Source organism: Microtus oregoni, unplaced genomic scaffold (assembly GCF_018167655.1).
Source record: "Microtus oregoni isolate MIOR12 unplaced genomic scaffold, Mior012 000092F_000, whole genome shotgun sequence".
Lineage (NCBI taxonomy): Eukaryota > Metazoa > Chordata > Mammalia > Rodentia > Cricetidae > Microtus > Microtus oregoni.
This window is the reverse complement of record NW_024544601.1, coordinates 651,874-672,194: the sequence shown is the minus strand read 5'-3', so window position 1 is coordinate 672,194 and position 20,321 is coordinate 651,874. Positions and strand designations below refer to the sequence as shown.

The 20,321-nt window shown below is 41.9% G+C and overlaps 1 pseudogene; it reads right to left on the bottom strand.

Annotated features, from left to right (window-relative positions):
- Positions 1–2,587: 2,587 nt before the first annotated feature.
- The window catches only part of LOC121442552, a 29,296-nt pseudogene continuing 11,562 nt past the window's right edge, over positions 2,588–20,321 (bottom strand).

The following is a 20,321-nucleotide window of genomic DNA, read 5'->3' as shown; positions in this document are numbered from 1 at the left end:
AACACTGAAATCGAGGAGACCATTTCACCTGTGAGAATCACCACATCCACTTTGCCTAAGAACACATCTCAAAAATACACACATAGAGCAGGACACTATAGAATTACACTGTAGCCCAGGACTACTAAGAGCTTGGAGTAGGAGTAACCTTTCTGATCAAGGTTTTTCTGTCCGCTTCACATAATAGCTACACTATATCTCAGAGGAAAAGAATCAAGAACTATTGGGGGCACAGAGACACTTCTGCTCACACATAAGCACAGGGGAAAGTTGAAATGTTAAATGTGCTGTGATGTCTCTTTTTTAAAATAAAAAAATCAAAGACTTTATTGGATAACATTACACAAGATTCTTTAACATTTAACTCTGAGCAGACTGAAGGTGAGAACAAATGTGTCATTCAAGTCTACAAATGAAATAGGCCTGTGAGGATTTGAAATACAGACAAGGTAGCATGGAGAAGAGCTTAAATATTAAGCAACTAAAGCAATAAAAATGAAGTTGTAACATGGTAGGTCCAGATTTTAAGTACCACCAAGTGTTTGTTTGTTTGTTTTATAATCTAGTTTGTAATAAAATGCCTTTAAGGATGTGTCATGAGGGAAGAATATGTAGGTTAAAACCAGATCTCTCCAAGTGCTTTTGCCTTCTTAATATTACTTTTTGGTCAATTCCATCAGTCTACAAATAAAGATTTCTAAAGCGTAAAGGTTTCCTGATACAATCCATGCATATTTCACATGGCTTGGGAGACACATGGTTCCTGAGTGAGCATAAAAGTTACTGCTGGTGTTGGGGGTCTAAGACAAGACTGACCCCAGAGCCTGGAGCTGTGCTTCAAGTCTTCTCCACAGCTCCCTGCTGTTATAGTTCCTGAGCAAATGTGATAGGATGATGTCATGATGTAGATCCAAAGAGATCATTTGTAAAATGCAGTCAGAACTTGCCAGCACTTGCAGTGTGTTAGGATCTGAATTAAGCTCACTAGACCCCAGACTACCCGGTTTTTCTTCTTGAGTTATATAGCAAATCACAGTCGGGTATATTAAACAATCTAAAAATCCCACCCAGAGCAATAATCCTGAGCAATGGGCTGTTGGGTAATCTCACCCACACAGAAAGTGAACTCTAGAGCCAAGTGCTTGCTCATCTGTTGTGTTTCTTTGAATGAGTTTTTGGAGTTAGTTTCTTTTCTTTTGGCTTTTTTTTTCTTTTTGTGGTAAGTAATCAATATGGTGTTATCTTTCTGGTTTAAAAAATAAATTAGTATTGCCACTAAAAATCTTCAGTTTTATTATTAAAATTACAGCACCATCAAATATAAAATGCTTTAAAATGTAGTACTAAAAGGTCCATCTGATTTTCTCATGTGTTCTCAATTTTTTTGTTTGTTTGTTTGTTGGATTTTCGAGACAGGGTTTCTCTGTAGCTTTTGGAGCCTGTCCTGGAACTAGCTCTTGTAGACCAGGCTGGCCTCGAACTCACAGAGATCAGCCTGCCTCTGTCTCCCGGGTGCTGGGATTAAAGGCATGTATGTACGTAAGCAAAGACAAGGAAAATCTGTGGTCTTTATTAAGAATTCATTTTCCATGCACCAAACGTTTAGGCTGTTTTCAAGGATCTGTTTCTGCCACTTGTTCCTCAGGGCCAAATCTTCCCTGACACCTGCGAGAACTTCCTGCACTGAGAAGTAGGGGCTTCCTGCTGTGGAAAGAGGTCCAGATCAACACTGATGCTGTCACCCTTTCTGAACAACACACTCAGTAGGGGAGAGGCGATGATCAAAGCCTGTCCAGCTCAGGAGAATTATGAGCTAGTTCTTGGGAGTGTACGATTTCATTCCAAGGTCCACACTAGCCTATCCACTTGGGAGTCAAAATATGAAAAGGTAAGAATGTAGTTATGAAAATGTGCACAAAACGTTAAATACTAGTGGCAAATAAATACATCTTAAAATGCTCTAACGAGAAAACATATATTCAAGATAATACAGCCCTGTTTTATTAAAAGAAAGAGAAGATCCACATTTTATTTGTGGGTGGGACGGGGCACTTAGCCATCCTTTCAGCAGGATGTCAGATCATCTTCCTCTTGTTTCTACGGGCACCTGAAGGAAACAGCGGCCTTAGCACTTGTGACCATTGCTGTTTCACAGGAGCGCCATTTAAACACACCTCTGCTCACTTCGGAACTGAGAAACACAATCCTTGGAGAAAGCACAAAGGTTAAGTCTGCAAACCAAACCATCCCATGCCTGGTAGGCCTGTTCAAACCACTGTTCACATTCAAAAGAAGCTACTGTCAGTGGTTCTTCCGCATCACACTGAGTGCATCCTGCACGTGTTCACACCACTTTTCTTCTCACCTCATGCATAAGTTATTGCAGCAGTTTGTTTCTTTTATACATATAAAAATTCCCTAATACCTTTTCTTCCATTCAGTCTACTCTGCCAGTGCCCTGTACAGACGACTGGTTTAGCCACTGCTTTAACATTTCCTTCTTAGTGCAGCTTCAAACTCCCATCTTAGCCAGTCCTGACGCTCTTGCTCTGTCAAAGTGGCACACATCCAGGAAACCAGCAGTCTGTTAATGTCTTTGTGCTGCTGAGCGGTTGGAAGTACAGCGAGACTGTGGCTTAGGGGCCAGCTTGCCACTCGGAATTTACTCCAGTCCTGTCTTCAGAGAAGAGTCATTTTCTTCATTCCTGTACCTTTGTGGTTTTAAACGCACTCGAGGTGGGAGGGAACCTGAGCTAGGATTCTGATAGCGCCGTGTGAAATGGACTTTCGGGTGGCTGTTTTTTGGAAGTAGAGGTTTCACTCTGCTTCTTCTGAGCCTTTTCTTGGCAATTTTCAATACTTCCCGAGCTTTTGCGTGATCCATGTTCTTGCTCTGGAGCACTTTCTTGGTACTTAACTGAGCTTTTGACGTGTTTGCCTGAGCTGTGAGCAATACTGGAAACCCTCACCACAGCGTTTCTTCTCTGGCTTTCATTTTGGTTTTTCCCATCCACTTTATGGTCAGTTTTCAGTTTCCTGTTCACGGTAGCTACACTGTCATTTCTCCATTTTTTATCTTCATACCTAGAAGAGTCACTGCTACCTTTCCTAATTTCCTTTTCTGCAACAACACTGGTTTTACACTTATCACACAGGACTTGCCTGGGCTGTAGGTTAATCACATACATTATTGAAATGGGTTCTTCCCTGTACATTTTACATTTGAGTCGCTTAATTTTCTGAGGAGGTGGCTGAGGTATTAATTGGTTATATGTGTCCCTGAAAAACAAGGTGGGCGGATAAGGTGCTCCTTCGTGGAAGAGAGGAGGTGGCTTAGAAGTCCACAGGCGCTCAGGAGGAAGGACTGGAGGAAGGTTATCAGGAACAGCACAGTTCACTTCCTGATAGACTTCTATCCATTCTTGGAATGGGTTACTTTGGAGCTGCTTGGCGTTCGGTTTATCCTTACATTCCCTTTGGGAAATACTGTCACAGGGATCCCATGGGGCCCAAACTGCTCCACCAGAATGGCTGTATATTTTTCCCACCAAAAGTAGAGCTATTGCACCATGCGTTCATGGTCTCTTTTTAGACAGGTCCATGAAGACCCCGGAGAAGAGCACAGGAGGCAGTGCCGGGGCTGCCAGGGGCTCCGGAGTCTTTGCCTGGGCCTCAGGGCCACCGACCAGCTCCCCTGGAAAACACTGTGGTCTCCACCTCAGCAGCCAAGGCCTTCATTTTCTCACTGATCTCTCCCTCCTCTGACTCGGGATGCGGTGGCATCTGTGATGTCTCTTAAAAGAAAGAGATGTACAACCTTTTTATGCCCAGAAGACTCTGGGAATGGATCTGGTTTATGGTTCTGGTGCCATGTGTAAGACCAGGCCATACCTGGCTTCCCCAGACTCTTTTGTGTATCTCGCTCATGCTATCGTTTCTCTGTCAATCTTTTTGGAGGAGGTCACACGCACTTAGAAAAGTGTTTCAATATAATCGTGTCCTAAACACGAGATCAAGTTAAGTAACACCAGAAAACTTTTTCCAAATTTGTGCAGTGTTTGAATATGTTTAAAGTACACTGCCCAGGGTCAGACTCTCAAAGTTTGAACCAGCACTGGCTGATGAGTCCTGTTGAACCAGACTTCCTTCTTACCTCACTGCTGGCCATGGTGGTCACAGAGGACCTCCTCACACATAGAACACAGCAAAAGAAGTATATGCATAGATTAAAATTCTACTGTTTTACCAGAAATATGCACAATTTCTTATGTCAATTATATTTTTTATTTAGTTAAAAATACCAATCCAAATTCCCACTCTCTCCCATCCTCCCATTCCTTCCCCACACCTCCCTACCCCACCCCCCTCTAATCCTAAAATAGATTAAGGCACTTTGTTTTGTGGAAGGTCCAAGGCTTTCCCTACTACATCTAGGCTGAACAAGGTACACATCCAAAGAGAATAGGATCCCAAAAAGCCGGTACATGTAGTAAAGACAAATCCCAGTGCCGCTGTCAGTGGCCCCTCAGTCTGCTCCAACTGTCAACCATATTCAGAGGGACTAGTTTGGTCCTATGCTTGTGCTTCCCATCCAACTGAAGTTGGTGAGTTCCCATTAGCTTAGGTAAACTGTTTCAGTGGATGAAGTCTTTGTGGTCTTGACCTCTTTGCTCATATTCTCATTCCTTCTACTCTTCCACTGGACCTTAGAAGCTCAGTCCAGTGCTCTGATGTGGGTCTCTGCCTCTAGTGCCAACTGCTGTTGGACAAAGGTTCTGCAGTGATATTTAAGATAATCATCAGTCTGATTACCTGGCAAGGCCAGTTCAGGCACCCTCGCCTCTACTCCTTAGGGTCATAGCTGGGGTCATCCTTAGGAATTCATGGGAATTTTTTTAGAGCCAGGTTTCTTGCTAACCCAATAATGGCTCCCTCAATCAAAATATCCCTTTCCTTGCTCTCATATCTGTCCTTCCCCCATCTCGACTATCCCGTTCCCTCAAGTTCTCCTCAACCCCCCGCTTCTTCCCTCCTCTTTCCCTACTCCCCTTCCTTCTACACCCCATCCCGATGCTATCAAATTTTGTCAGGTGATCTAGTCTGTTTCCAATTTCCAGGTGGATCTACATATGTATTTCTTTGGGTTCACCTTATTACTCAGCTTTTCTAGGATCATAAACTATAGGCTCAATGTCCTCTGTTTATGGCTAATATCCACTTTTGAGTAAGGACATACCATATTCAGTTGTGCCTAGCTCTATTGCCTCTTTCCTGGCTGCCACCTTTCATCCTGCTATCTCTTCACCCTACTCCCCACATTCTGAGGGTCCCCCTCTTTGGAAATAATCTCACATCCTGTGTACAGATATGTGAATCAGATCCTACTAAATTCAGTTATGTCCAGACACACACACACACACACACACACACACACACACACACACACACACAGGGTATGGCCTCTTCAACATTCCTGACTGACATCAGAATGAATTCTAAATTCCTTGATTCCTATGGGTGATAAGTCCTGGAGACCGGCAACATGCCTCACATCTACAAGGGTCTCCAACTCCCATGAATACAAGGGGGAGAAAGACAAGTTTCTACCTTCCAAGGCTGGGTGACCTAGGAGTGCAAGTCCAGTCTGCTCCTCTAGTGACTCCAGCTGAGTATGTTCTCTCAAGACTATTGGTAATGTTTCTTTGTTCAGTGATAGAGATCAAAAGCAAGGCTTAAAACATAAAAGGGGGTCCTTTAATGATGATGTACACATCATCTAAACAAGGCTGGCTTTACTTTACTTCAACATACAATGGTATGATCCAAAATAGAGTCCGATCCCTCTTCTTACTTGCTCAGAGCTGACTGCTTCATGTCTACACCTTGCACATGTATACAAGAAGAGGACTGTCCCAAACCTAGTGATCATCCAGAAGCCTGTCCTCAAGCTCTTGGTTGTGAAATACCTGATGATCTGCGTCATACCTGGGCCCAGAGGAAATTCCCACTACTGGTTCCGACACTTTTTTCTGAATGCTTTTGTTCCTCTCAGCCACATGGCCCCTTCTCTCATGTCCTTTCAGATTCCATCACATTACAAGGTGATGGCTTTCTCTATGGTTCCACAAATGACAAAGGACCTCTTTCACTTCCTGAACCAAAACATCATTCTGACAACAAAGGTCAAGGAGAAGACCACCTGCTGCCAAATCCTGCTAAAACTATGATGTCTACCAACATACAAGCTGAAAACTTCCTCAATCTCAACAGCTCTACACTGGCAGTAACATTTATCAACTTTGCTCCTTGCTAAAACAATCCTACCACTTCAGAACCTAGGACCTTGCACAGAACACAATTCATGTCCACTTGCTTTTGCTTTGTTAAATACATAACAGCTTTCATGAATCAAGTCAGTTTCTAAAAAATCGCCAAAAGTAAAATTCTCACAAACAAATCTCTATGCTCAGAATAAAAGAAAGTGTTTTATTGGGGTTTTTATTGCTGTGTTTAAAAAAATCAAAACACCAAAGCAGCTTGGAGAGGAAAGGGTTTATTTCATCTTAAAGCTTGTAGTCTGTCATTCATGAAAGTCAGGGCAGAAACTTAAGGTAGGAACCTGGTGGTGGGAACTGATGAAGAGGTCGTTGAGGAGTGCAGCTTATCAGCTTGCTCTTGATCACATGCTCAGGGTGATTTCTTACAGCATTCAGGACCAGTGCACAAGGGTAGCACTGCCCCTAGTATGCTGGACTCTCCTACATCAGTCATCAATTAACAGAAAGATCTACAGACATGCCTAAAGGCCAATCCCAAACAGAAATATTTTTTCAACTAGGATTCCTTTTTCCAAAATGACCCTAGCTTGTGTCAAGTTGATATACAAGAAGCAATAACCAGGGGGACTTTTACAACTTTTGCAAATAGTTTTTATGTGCCAGTGGCTGATGCAGGGTCAGGGAAGAATAGCACGTGCTGACTAGTAAACACAGCAAGACGGGCCTAACGCAGATGCCTTTCTAGTGGAGGAAGACTGGCGATACCTGCAGAAAGTGGATCTCTCTCTCTCTCTCTCTCTCTCTCTCTCTCTCTCTCTCTCTCTCTCTCTCTCTCTCTCTCTCTCCCTTGCTCTCTCTCTCTCTTTTTCTCGCTCTGTCTCTCTCTCTGTCTCTCTCTTCTCTCTCTCTCTGTCTCTCTCTGTCTGTGTGTGTGTGTGTGCATGCAAGTGCATATAAAATAATCCGAAATTACAAAATAACAATGCCCACATTTCGACAAGAGAAGAGTAATGAACTTCAATACAGAAAATGAGTCATAGTATATGAGTTCTAAGATAAACTCAAGAAAACAGACAGCAACATGCATTATACGTATGCCTGGTTCAAGGAACTATGGATGATTAACATCATTGTCACACGGTAAGGATAAAAAACCGAGAGGCTCCTTACCACAGAGAAAGCATAATGCTGAGAGAGTTCAAGGCAGAAGGGCAATTGCACAGTCTGGCCCACACTAATGATTGTTTAGGGAGCGCATGACGCAGAGTTAGAGCAGTAGGAACAGAGTGTTTCAAAGCAAGCATGAAAAGAAATGTCAATAGGGCGCTCGGCATTCAGTAGAGTGTTCTGCAAACGGTGAGAGCAACGCCTACGATGTAGGACACAGAACAATTCTGATGTATTTGCGATGAGAACAAACAGCACTAACACAATTTTTTTACATGGTCAGAGCAAGGTTTGGAGAGCTGCAGAGATGACTCAGCAATGCAAAGTGCTTTCTGCCCTTTTAGAGGACTTGATGGGAACCCATCATTTTCACCAGACAGCTCCCAACCAGCTGAAAGCCCATCATCTCTGAGGACCCCAGGGCCATCTTCTGGCTTCTGTATGTCCTCACCTGACCCCACATGCAATTACACATGGCTTAAACATGTGCAGGCCAACAAACATATCGCTAAGAGAAAATTAAATGAGTCCAAAGAGAACAGAGAAGCAGGTTTGAGAGTGTGCTTGGCACACAGGAAGAACACTAACCCTTAATGCCTTACTGTGGGAAATATTCATTTCATTTATTATAACATTTATATTAAAGATTCCAGGGCTTTGCTTGTGATTGTGAATGACAGCTACATTCTTCTCATCATCAACTTCCTTTCTGTCTGAGGCTGAGGAAACGAGAGAAAGACAAGAAATGCCAATGAATTCGCACTGCTACTCACACAGTCTTCAACTCTTCCTCCTGCCATACCAAGGCTTCACATTCTCCTTCTGCCCCATAGCAGAGCCAGCATCCTAAGAAAACCCTCTGCTCAGATCACAGAGGCAGCCTCACTGGGCCTCTATACAGCCTACACATTGAGAGCTGACCTTGGGTTTGGGAGCCCAGATCATCCTGAGTAAAGACAATTCCTTTTATCCACAACATAATCCTATTATCCAGAGAAAGCTTCCATGTTGCACTTCAAAGGATTAGAATAATCACTGATTTGGGGGAACCAATCATCACAACATAGAATTAAAGTATGTTTTTAAGGGTGAGGGAGAGATGTTGAGGGTTCATGTATAGATGTAGTCATTATTCTTCATGGTTTCTGTCCTCTTAAAATGTTAGGAGAGCTTTCTGTTTTGCAACCTGTGGTTTGTGGTGCTCTCACGTCTCCTCTTGGGTCCTGATGTGGAGAAAGGTTGCCAAATGAGGGCTGGTTCAGGAAAGAAGTGTTCACCCCATTTCATCAGACAAGCAGAGAGCTGGTTCCAAGCTCATGGCCATAGGCCTTCTCTGTGCTGTCTGATAGCTCTTGCTCAGAGAGGATAACAGATTTAGAATAGCAGCAATACTGTTCAAAGGTCATTCCAGCTATGAGCTTCTGCCCCACCCCTACTATTATGTGTAGATTTGCCACCTCCTCCCACTAGAACATACTTCCATCCATATTTCATTTAGTGTGATATTGTGAAGGCAATGGTGTATAAATGACACCGAGTAGAACATGACATATTGCAGGTTATCCTGCTTTCCATCAGAAGTGCAGGCACCCCTGAGCCCTTCCTGAGCCATGTGGACCTGTCTCCTCCCCATGCTGCTTCCTTCCACATCCTTTACATATTAAGGGTATGTATCAGTTGTATTTCTACAGTGCTTTACAAGTTACAAAGCATCTTCTCATGCATTTTCTGTTTCTAAGGTTTTCCAGCATATATTGTTTATATTTGAGAGTTTCTTATAACACTTTCACATATGAATATAATGTATTTTATGTCATTCACTCCACATTATGCTGTCTTCACTGCCTCCCACTCATAATGATGCGCTTTTAGATCCCACTCATTTCTACTTTCTACTTTCCTGTTGGTTTCTTTAAGGGGAACCAATATTTTGATCAGGGTTTCTTAGGGGAGCCTAGGTGAAGGGTTATTTGTATTGTTTGCAGCTATCCAGTGGCTACAACACTAAAGAAAATCTTCCCCACTCCTTGGGTAAAGGGTCCTTAGAGAAGGATTAGACATTTTTGTCCCTTACCAAGAAACTATTAACTGCTATACGCTCCCTGAGAACAATAGAGCCTGTTGAGGCCCTCCCACCCAGACAAAGTGTGGAGTGATCTATAGGTCTTGTTTGTGCATCTTTAATGTGCATCCTCACATCTGAGGTATCATAGCCTTTCATTTCTACTAAATAAAGAGGACCCCAGAAGTGTGGAGTAATAAGGAGTGCAGTAAATGAATCATGTTTCCTGAACTGAAACTTCTGATTATATCCTTTTTCCAGTGTGAGATTCACAAAAAGTGAAAGTATTCACATAACTAGGGGTGTGAATCCAAGAAGATTTGGGGAAGAAAAGCAATAAAGGAATCCACAGGGTCTGTGAAGGGCAGAGATGCTATGAAATATAAATCTTTGCACATAAGCATGTGTGGAGAGTAAATAAAAGAACAAACAGAGGGGAGAAGACGCTGCTAGACCAGGATGGTGTGCAGAAATGATGTCAAGGAATAAGAAGGCATGACTGTGCAACACGGATGTAGGTACCAAAGAATGTGGTGCCAGGTACAGCATCACACCTTCCCCCACTGAGAGAATACTGCATGCGGTATTAGAAAAGGTGTCACTTTACCAATACTGCGGAGATCAAGAGGTTTCATGAGCTACTAGTGTCGAGGTAACTTTCACTCTTCTTGTTCATTCGTAGCATAGGGAAACCATGCACAATCTGCGGGAAAGAAGACACATGTGAGCTTAGAAGCACTCTATTCCTGTTGTTTCTAAATCAGGTTATTATTATTATTCTGCCTTCTACCCTGATATATTTTTATTTTAAATAAGATACTTTCCTTTTCATCAAATGAAGCATTTTGCTGTCCCAAAATGTATTGTTTTAAATTAACTTGCTAGAGTTATCATCCAAAAGGCTTACATTCACTATGATGTATTCATAAGAGCACATCATTATACTTTCTCACATTGCTCCTGCCGTTATCCTTTGCTGTGGCCTCCTCCCATTGTGTACTCCCTAAAATAGAGTTGATTCATTGTGTGAAAGACAATCTGAGATATTTATCTCACCTTTCATCTCATTACAGACACTGCTTCAGTCAACCCCCACCAATTTTGTTCTATATCAGTAAAATTTTAATGTGCTATGTAAAAAATTAATCAACACTAGAAATTGCATGGAACTCTGGGTGTATATTGAAACTTCTATCCATCTGCAAGAGTTGTGTAATTTGATTTTTTTCTGTTGAGAGGGAGAGCAAGAGAGAGAGAGAGCACGCGCAAAAGAACAAGAGCGAGGCGGAACAGAGATCTATGATGGTAAGTGAACAGGGAAATGCTGGGCTAAAGGATTCTCCTAAGCCAGGCTTAGTAGTGGATAACGCACACTACAGTGTTGTGCTACAGAGTCTCACTCCATGTGTAGTGTGTGTATGTCTTGTGTGTGTGTGTGTGTGTGTGTGTGTGTCTGTGTGTCTGTGTGTCTGTGTGTGTGTGTATACTCCTGTTTTAAGGGAAAAGGGTTGGGATGATGGCTGCAAATTCAAAGGGAGGTTGGTCTTTCTCAGTTCTCTGTGTCCACTAGAAAGAAGAAAAGTAGATCAATTAATTGAAATGTATTTCAAGACTGCTACTTGGCTGTGTGCAAAAGAATTGTGGCATGGAGAGTTATGATTTCTGATTCTGCCAGGCCAGACTCATGCCAGAGGATTGTGGAGTGTTTCAAAATCCATTAGTCTGATGCCTCCCAAAACTTTGGGAACATTTTTGATAATACACTTTGGGGGTCTCTGGGAGCTTGAAGATTGTAGCTTTATCACAGAGATTGTGGCAAAATTAGTTCCTCACACAGAGGGTATTTGGTGTTACCCTAGAATGAGAAAACCTCAGGACATTTGGTTGATATTGAAATTTCTTAAGCTAAGAAGAGTAGTGTTTCCCTCAGAAATAGGCAAACCTGGAAGTCTTTTAGACATCAGATGGTTATAGTTTTGGGGTTCCATGGCAGAATGCCAAGAAAAAATTTTACCTAAAAGTCCAATACTAAGGTTTGAGGATAACTGAAGCCACAAGAAAGGCAAAAGGCACTTGGATGGTCTATCCAGGTATAAAAGGAGGCAGTGCTTTTGTTTCTAGGCTGCCCAGTTCCAAATTAATCACACAGAAGCTTAATATTAGTTACAAACTGCTTGGCCTATTAGCTAAGGCTTCTTACTAACTACTTCTTACAACTTAAACTAACCCATCTATTTTTATCTGTGTGTTCCCACATGACTTGGGGCTTTACCTGTGGTCTTGTATATCTTCCTGCTCTATAGCACACTGGTTTCTGCCCAGACTCTCCCCTTTTCTTTTCTTGTATTTTCAGTTTAGCTTTTCTGCTTGGTTCCATCCTTCTTTGCTATAGGCCAAATCAGCTATTTTTAACCAATGAGAATAAAACATATTCACCTCATACAAAAGGGTTTTCCCACAGCATTTCCCCCTCATCTAAAACAGCTGTAGGACTGCTGAGATAATCCAGTTTCCCAGACTACCCCAGTCAAGACTGACAATTATCTAAAATTTTCTCTAGGTGCCTCAAAGATTGATGGCCATCTATCAACAGGAACTACTCTAGAGAACTATGCCCAAATTTCCAATTGATTGTTCACAAATGTTTGTTTTCATTTCAAGAGGGCTGGCTAGAAATTTGTATTGATCTTAGTCAATCCCTTTCTAAAAGTAGAAAGGGTGATTTGTGGATTAATATTCGGGTCTTCGATTCGATTCCATTGGTCAACGTCTCTGTTTCTATGCCAATACCAAGCTGTTTTCATTACTGTGGCTCTGTAATAGAGTTTGAAGTCAGGGATGGTAATGCTCCCGGAAGTTCCTTTATTGTATAGGATTGTTCTGACTATCCTAGATTTTTTGTTTTTCCATACAAATTTGATTATTTTTCTCTCAAGGTCTGTGAACAATTTTTGGGGGATTTTAATAGGGATTGCGTTGAATTTATAGATTTTCTTTGGTAAAACTGCCATTTTTACTATGTTGATCCTACCCATCCAAGAGCATGGGAGATCCTTCCATTTTCTGGCATCCTCTTCAATTTCTTTCTTCAAAGCCTTAAAGTACTTGTCAAATAGATCTTTCACTTCCTTGGTTAGTTTAAACCCAGAATACTTTATGCTATTTGTGGCTATCACAAAAGGAGAAGTTTCTCTGATTTCCCTCTCTGCTTTTCTATCCTTTGTGTATAGAAGGACTACTGATTTTTTTTTTAGTTGATCTTGTATCCTGCCACATCACTGAAGGTATTTATCAGCTGTAGGAGTACTTTGGAAGAGTTTTTGGGGTCACTGATGTACACAATCATATCATCTGCAAATAACAAAAGTTTGCTTTCGACAAGGGAGCTAAAAATATACAATGGAAGAAAGAAAGCATCTTTAACAAATGGTGCTGGCATAACTGGATGTCAACCTGTAGAAGAATGAAAATAGTTCCATATCGATCACCATGCACAAAACTCAAGTCCAAATGGATTAAAGACCTCAATACAAATCCAAACACACTGAACCTGATAGAAGAGAAGTGGGAAGTACTCTACAACACATAGGCACAGGAGACTACTTCCAATGTATAACCCCAGTAGCACAGACATTAAGGGCAACAGTGAATAAATGGGACCTACTGAAACTGAGAAGATTCTGTAAAGCAAAGGACACTGTCATTAAGACAAAAAGGCAACCTACTGACTGGGAGAAGATCTTCACCAACCCCGCATCAGACAAAGGTCTGATCTCCAAAATATATAAAGGACTCAATAAACTGGACATGAAAATTCTAATTAACACAATTAAAAAATGGGGTACTGAACTGAAAAGAAAATTCTCAGCAGACGAAGTTCAAATGGCCAAAAGACACTTAAGATCATGCTCAACCTCCTTAGCAATCAGGGAAATGAAAATCAAAACAACACTGAGATACCATCTTACACCTGTCAGAATGGCTAAAAACAAAAACACCAATAATAGCCTATGCTGGAGAGGATGTGCAGTAACAGGAACACTCATCCATTGCTGGTGGTAATGCAAACTTGTGCAACCACTCTGGAAATCAGTGTGACGGTTTCTCAGGAAATTGGGAATCAATCTCCCTCAGGATCCAGGAATACCATTTTTGGGAATATACCCAAGAGATGCCCAATCATACTACAAAAGCATTTGTTCAACTATGTTCATAGCAGCATTATTTGTAATAGCCAGAACCTGGAAACAACCTAGATGCCCCTCAATGGAAGAATGGATAAAGAAAGTGTGGACTATATACACATTAGAGTACTACTCAGCGGTAAAAAAACAATGATATCTTGGATTGTGCATGCAAATGGATGGAAATAGAAAACACTATCCTGAGTGAGGTAACCCAGACCCAAAAAGATGAATATGGTATGGACTCATTCATTAGTGGACTCTAGCCATAAACAAAGGACATTAAGCCTATAGTTCACAAGCCTAGAGAAGCCAAATAGCAAGGTGAACGCAAAGAAAAACATATATAGACCCTCCTGAAAATTGGAAGCAAACAAGACTGCAGGGCAAAAGTTGGGAACATAAGGGTGGGGGTAAAGGTGGGGGTGGCAGTAGGAGAAGGGGAGAGGGGAGAGAGGAAGAGAGAAGGGAAAAGGGAAAGACTGGAGAGTGCTTGGGGGAGTGAGAGGGTAGAGATGGAGGAAGGGCGGATATAGGAGCAGGGAAGAAGATATCCACATTAAGGGAGCCATTTTAGTGATGGCAAGAGACTTGGCTCAAGGGGGGATTCCAGGTATCCACGGGGGTGTCTTCAGCTAGGTCCTTGGGCAGCAGAGTAGTGGGTGCCTGAACTGGCCTTGCCCTACCATCACACTGATTATTATCTCGAATATCACCATAGAACCTTCTTCCTGCAACGGATGGAGATAGAGACAGAGACCCTCATCAGAGCAACGAACTGAGCCCCCAAGGTCCAGTTGAAGAGCAGAAGGAGGAAGAAGATGAGCAAGGAAACCTGGACCGCGAGGGGTTTGTCCACCCACTGAGACAGTGTGCCTGTTCTAATGGGAGTTCAGCAAGGCCAGCTGGACTGGGACTGAATGAGCATGCAATCAAACACAGACTCTCTGAATGTGGCTGACAATGGGGGCTGACTGAGAAGCCATTGATAAAGTCACTGGGACTTGTTTCTACTGCATGTACTGGCTTTTTGGAACCCTAGTCTATTTGGATGCAAAGCTTCTAGGTCTGGATGTGGGGGGAGGGCCTTGGACATCCCTCAGGGCAGGGTTCCCTGCCATCTCTTAATGAAGGAGGAGGAGGGAGGAGAACAGGACAGGAATGGGAGGAGGGGAGTAAGTGTAAATTTTTGGATGGAAAAATAAATAAATTTTAAAAAAGAAAGGGTGATGTGGTATGGAAATGGGGGAAAGAGTAGATAATTAAATATACCTTAATCTAAAGAGCAATTGTTAATCTCAAAATATTTTATATTGGCCTGGATTTTACTTCATGGAATAAATTTAAGACTAATTTTGTTAGTCTATATGTATATTTCTACTCTTTCTTAGGATATTGTGTTTATACAGCTCAATTAAAAATGTAATATATAATTAAATAGAAATTTGCAGACTTAGTCATCTGTAAGAATCAAACTTAAAGTCATATCAGTTAGTTTTTCTAGTTATAAAAATGATGGAACAAGGTCATTGGCTAATAAAGAAACTGCCTCGGCCCATTTGATAGGCCAGCCTTTAGGTGGGTGGAGTAACAGAACAGAATTCTGGGAGGAAGAGTAAGTGAGCTCAGACTCGATAGCTCTCCTCTCTGGGGCAGACGCGATGAAGCTCCGACCCAGGATGGACATAGGCTAGAATCTTCCTGGTAAGCGCACCTTGGTGCTACACACATTAATAGAAATGGGCCAGGCAGTGTTTAAATGAATACAATTTGTGTGTTGTTATTTTGGGTAAAGCTAGCCGGTAGCTGGGAGCTGGGTGGCAGGAATGCAGCCCGCAGCTCCTTCAACATACAAAGATACATTTCAGATAGGTATTCTTCAAACATTTCAAAGACCTACAAAATATGGCATTTAAGAAGTTTTAGTAACATACTTTTCATGACAGTGAGACACATCTACTCTTGGCAGCACCAATGTATTCCAGTGAAGATGATGGACAACAAAGAAACTCTGTGTAGAGTCTGATCTCTTAGTGACAAAAGCTAACCATGTGTGCAAAGAAACTGACATTGCCTCAATTGCTGACAGTTACTCTCTAAACTGGACCAGGAGGACCCGTGAAAGGTGACTGCTGACCTTCACAGACAAGTCTGTCAGATATGCTAGGCCTATAGGCCAAAGATGGATGCCCCCATGTTACAGAGGAAGCTTGGGTAACTGCCCAGGCAGCCAGCTGTTTCTGTCATTTCTCACACGTTTTGGAAGTTGCTTGTTTGCACTTCCTGCTTACTCAGGTAATATTTCCTTCCCGGGCCTCCAATGGAGTTGAAGACTTTATAGCTATAATTATAGTTATTTTTTAGTTATGATAAAAAGGAGATTAGATATAAAAAATTAAACTCACAAAGACAGGATAATTAAATATTTTCTTTAATTTTGTCAAATACAAATAGACTAAATACAAATTACTAGGAACTGTAATTCCTAATTAATAGCATTTATTGTCTGTAATTTTCTATGTTAAAGTTGAAATCTTCCTTTTTAATTAGACAGAAAAGGGTAAGTGTTGTAGGATAACCCTTCTAAATGCTGTAAATATTTATTCTTCTCATTGTTTAATAGAGAAGCTATTTTGACCTATGGCAAGGCAGGATAGAGCCAGGTGAGAATTCCAAGCAGAGATATGGGAGAAGAAAGGTAAAGATAGAGAGATGCCAGCAGCTGCCCAAGAAACAACATGCCAGGAGACCAATAAAAGAGAGAGCCACAAGACAATATATAAATTAATAAATGAGTTAATTTAAATGTAAGAACTAGTTAGTAATAAGCCTGAACTGTCAGGATCTAGGTTAAATACTGCTGAAGTCCTAGCCATGGTGGGTTTGTATGTTCTAGGGTAGGGTCATGAGACTTAGAAAAGTTAGGTAGGAGGAACAGACCTAAGAAGGAATCACAGACACATAGGATAGTACTGAGAGGGAAACTCCTGAATGCTGAATTCTGACTTCTGAGTCCGCCCATGCTTAATTTTCCATACACTATTATACGCCAATACAACAGGAAGAAGAACACAAAAGACTGCTTTAACGTGATACAAAGAACAACTGGAGCACGTACTTGCTTCAATACTTTGAGACATCAAGTCATTAATTCTTGAGAAATGCATTCTGTTGTTTAGGCAATGAGCCCACCCTAGACCAAGTATCCTAAAGGCAACCACTTTCTAGGTCAAACCTCCTAACTCCAAAGAAGGAGCAGAAGTGTGCTTGAATTCTCTGACATTTGGTCAGGATGGAGTGGATCTATCTGTATGGACCATCTTAATGTTCAAAACACCTAGTAACCACACCCTACATCAGGGCGTTTAGCCACACTTGTTGACAACAACTTTGAGCAAGACAAAACTCTCTGACCTTCAGGCAAGGTGGAAATAGGCTCATACTTTTGGGCCTCCACACTGAATTATTGGTCAAACAGTTTACAATTAATATTAAGCTTCTGAGTGATTTAGAAGTGGCTGTGGGACAGGACAAAGACAGCAAAATCTCCTTTTATATACAGGCTCTTGGAGATCTAACTGCTCAATTTTAACTTGTTATATATCTCAGAGTGTATTGGCATATCATTTGTATTTTAATAAATAAAGTTTACCTGAAGATCAGAAAAGTAAAACGGCCATACTGGCCAGCCTTACACACCAAGCAATGGTGACAACATACCTTCAATATCAGTAGCCACAATAACACACACTTTTAATCCCAGTAGCCATGCTAATTTGCCATAGAAACCAGGTTCTGGTGGTGCATGGCCTTAATCCCAGTACTACACAAGATTATAAAACGGTGGGCACAGGGAGACATCTCTCACACACAGTCTCATTCTGAGATTCCCGTAGGCAGGATTGTCATTTTGGATTGAGATAGAGCCAGTGGCTAGCTGTTTCACTTTTCTGAACTTCAATTGGATCCAAATTTCTGTCTCTGGGTTTTCATTAACTGTGTTACATCAGAGAGAACCTACCTCTTGTTTCCTGTACCCTGATTACATGAGTTTCTTGAAAGTACAAGACTTTAGGATAAGGGAAGTATCCAAAGAAAAGGTATCAGGATCTGCTCATATCTATCTGGGTGGAGTGTGATTGTCTGTGTTTAGGACATGGCACCGGACAATGTAGACTATAAACTGAAAGTGTTACATGTTTACTATTTGCCTATTATCCACAATACATAATACATGTCCACTCAGCCCTGACCCAAAGAAAGAAGCTTCTTACTCTTTAGCCAGGCATCTTGACTGAAAGACCTTCATAGACCCGCTCTGCCCACTCAGCTTCACTGCTATGGCTACGGCCATTATAAGAATCATTGATCAAGAATCCCATGGCCTGCTCCTTGCAAGTCATGAAAACCAGGATATTGACTAAGATTCATGGAAAGAATCAAACTGTTAGTCCCTCACCAGGCAGCATGAGCAGATGGATACACAGGGAGTTCTGGGATGTTTCCCCATTTAATAATACCCACAGGAACTAAGGCCTACAGGAGATAAAAGCCCAGGACACAGACTTGCACTGTGCTGGCTGATCTCTGCTTTCAGCCATGGACGGGATACAAAGGGTCAGGATGCTCAACAACTCCCTGGACATTTTCCCATGAAGAGAAGGAACATAGCGGAGGGGGACCAACTACAGGCTCAGAAGAAACCCCAGCATTAAAAGGGAATAGGGGACTCTCTGAACCCACAAATTCCTGCTACTTAGTTTAGGCCTGTCATTATGTAGTTTCTTTTCATAAACCCATTAGCACATTTATGCCATATGGCCAGGTTTGCCCACTCTTCCTCAGTGAAGTGTTGAGAAATATCCTGGAAGGCCTAGAGAAGAAAAACAGTAAATTCAGGCAGGCATTTTGTGGGACATTTGTGCCACTTTGTCTAGACTCACTTCTCTGTAACAGGATATCATTGGAATAAGTGGGAGCCATGAGCAACAACCTCTTCTCAAAAAAGTTATAGGTACTGGGTGGTGATGGCCTTAATCCTAGCACTAGGGAGGCAGAGGCAGGAAGGTCTCTGTGAGCTTGAGGCCAGCCTGGTCTACAGGGCAAGTTCCAGGACAGCCAGGGCTATATAGAGAAACCCTGTCTTGAAAAACCACACGAGAGAGGTATAGTTCTTCAATACTGGTTACCTGTTCTCCTCCCTCATATACAAGGGATTGAAACCCACCCAATTTGTGTGGCAATATGTCACCAAACTGATGTCTTTACAGATGCTGGAGAAAGACATTCTGAGTGTGTATATGTGTGTGGAGGGAGATCTGGAGACATCTGCTTGTCATAGGGAGCTTCAGTTCCTTGTCCCAAATACTAACATTTCCACTTTCTGAGAAACCTTACAAAGACTTTTGATCACTGAACTCACCCTGACCAATCCTCAGAATGTCTCACCTTACATGTCTTCTCTGGTTTACGAATGTCTTCCCCAGAGCTCTTGAAACAGGAGCTAACTGTCTTTGCATCACTGGGAACAGTGTGGCATTGATATTCACAACCTGACTGTCTCCAAGCACATGACATGTTAAGATCATGTTGATGAAGACAGCATGGAGGAATAGTTGCACCTAGCACCTGCAATCAGAGTGTGCTTTTCTTTGCCTTAGATTGCCTATTTCTGGGAGCCATCATGGTTGGGATGAGAGGGATTCCATCAGCTTACATAAATTGACTTTGATTCTTTGAGAATAGTCCAGCTCCTGTTCTGAGTAGGTTTTCCTGGAGTATGTCTTGAACTAAAGACAAAAGAGAAAAACGTTGGTTTCAGCAGGCACAAACACTACATACTTCTACCCACGTGTGGACAGTGAAAAGTGATTTCATTAAAAATAATACTCAAAGACTAGTCAGTGAGAACTTGGCAGTGGAGGGTTGAGTAGAGAAAGGTGAAATGTTAACCAAGTGCAGTAAGTAGAAATAATGTCTAGTTGTTTTGTTTACTCCTTGACTGCTTGATTGGTTGATTGGCTGGTTTTTATTTTTGTCAACTTGAAACAAATCCAAGTGTTCAGGAAAAAGAAAAATGAAGCTCAGAAAATGCCTTCAACGGATCGGCCTGTGGGCAGGTCTGTGAGACATCTTCTTTAATAGTAAGTGGTGTGACAGGGTCTATAGGAAGGTGGGCAGTGCCATTTGTGGGAAGGTGGTCCTGGGAGGTACAATGAATGTAACGAAACATGACCCTGGAGCTCAAGCCAGGAAGTAATATTCACATATGCCCTCTACTTCAGTTTCTCCTTACAGGATCCTGCCTTTTTAGTTTTTGCTGTAAGCTAAAATAAACATTTCCAAACTGAATGTTTGGCAGTTGACAACCAGACTACCCTGTGACCTGAACTCATCATGTGCTGTTATCTGACCCACCAAGTTACAAAATAGGATGTGCACAGCAGCAGTCTATCATCAAATGGAAGTGGTACCTATGTGATCAGGACTGAGCAGGTCCTGAAAGCACAAGCAAGTTACACAAAGACACTGCCCACATGCCTATAGTTTCTACTCCTGTTACAACGCTGCCTGTTGACAAGTATGCACCTACAACGTCTTGGGGTGTGTCCTATGACTGGTTGAGTGAGG